The following is a 1805-nucleotide window of genomic DNA, read 5'->3' as shown; positions in this document are numbered from 1 at the left end:
AAGGCAATGTTATTTGTGGTTGGAAGACTTTATGCAAATGTGTGCCCACTCGAGGGTTAAGAGTGTCATTATGAAATGAAGGTTTAAGAAGTTTTGCAAAGGATTTTTGTTGTTGTTGTTGTGGTTTTCAGCTCTGAGACTGGTTTGATGCAGCTCTCCATGCTACTCTATCCTGTGCAAGCTTCTTCATCTCCCAGTACCTACTGCAACCCACATCCTTCTGAATCTGCTAAGTGTATTCATCTCTTGGTCTCCCAATACGATTTTTATCCTCCACGCTGCCCTCCAATACTAAACTGGTGATCCCTCGATGCCTCAGAACATGTCCTACCAACTGATCCCCTCTTCTGGTCAAGTTGTGCCACAAACTCCTCTTCTCCCCAATTCTATTCAATACCTCCTCATTAGTTACGTGATCTACCCATCTAATCTTCAGCATTATTCTGTAGCCCAACATTTCGAAAGCTTCTATTCTCTTCTTGTGTAAACTATTTATCGTCCTTGTTTTACTTCCATACATGGCTGCACTCCATACAAATACTTTCAGAAACAACTTCCTGACACTTAAATCTATACTTGATGTTAACAAATTTCTCTTCTTCAGAAACACTTTCCTTGCCATTGCCAGTCTACATTTTATATCCTCTCTACTTCGACCATCATCAGTTATTTTGCTCCCCAAATAGCAAAACTCCTTTACTACTTTAAGTGTCTCATTTCCTAATCTAATTCCCTCAGCATCACCTGACTTAATTCGACTACATTCCATAATCCTTGTTTTGCTTTTGTTTATGTTCATCTTGTACCCTCCTTTCAAGACACTGTCCATTCTGTTCAACTGCTCTTCCAAGTCCTTTGCTGTCTCTGACAGAATTACAATGTCATCGGCGTACCTCAAAGTTTTTATTTCTTCTCCATGGATTTTAATACCTACTCCGAATTTTTCTTTTGTTTCCTTCACTGCTTGCTCAATATACAGACTGAATAACATTGGGGAGAGGCTACAACCCTGTCTTACTCCCTTCCCAACCACTGCTTCCCTTTCATGCCCCTCAACTCTTATAACTGCTATCTGGTTTCTGTACATACGGTAAATAGCCTTTCGCTCCCTGTATTTTACCCCTGCCACCTTCAGAATTTGAAAGAGAGTATTCTAGTCAACATTGTTAAAAGCTTTCTCTAAGTTTACAGATGCTAGAAACGTAGGTTTACCTTTCCTCAATCTATCTTCTAAAATAAGTTGTAGGATCAGTATTGCCTCACGTGTTCCACTATTTCTATGGAATCCAAACTGGTCTTCCCTGAGGTCGGCTTCTACGAGTTTTTCCATTCGCCTGTAAGGAATTCGCATTAGTATTTTGCAGCCGTGACTTATTAAACTGATAGTTCGGTAATTTTCACATCTGTCAACACCTACTTTCTTTGGGATTGGAATTATTATATTCTTATTGAAGTCTGAGGGTATTTCTCCTGTCTCATACATCCTGCTCACCACATGGTAGAATTTTGTCAGGACTGGCTCTCCCAATGCTGTCAGTAGTTCTAATGGAATGTTGTCTACTCCTGGGGCCTTGTTTCGACTCAGGTTTTTCAGTGCTCTGTCAAACTCTTCACGCAATATCATATCTCCCATTTCATCTTCCTCTACATTCTCTTCCATTTCCATAATATTGTTCTCAAGTACATCGCCCTTGTATAGACCCTCTATATACTCCATCCACCTTTCTGCTTTCCCTTCTTTGCTTAGAGCTGGGTTTCCATCTGAGCTCCTGATATTCATACGAATGGTTCTCTTTTCTCCAAAG

This window comes from Schistocerca serialis, chromosome 3 (assembly GCF_023864345.2).
Source record: "Schistocerca serialis cubense isolate TAMUIC-IGC-003099 chromosome 3, iqSchSeri2.2, whole genome shotgun sequence".
Taxonomy (NCBI): domain Eukaryota; kingdom Metazoa; phylum Arthropoda; class Insecta; order Orthoptera; family Acrididae; genus Schistocerca; species Schistocerca serialis.
This window is presented reverse-complemented; position numbering follows the sequence as displayed.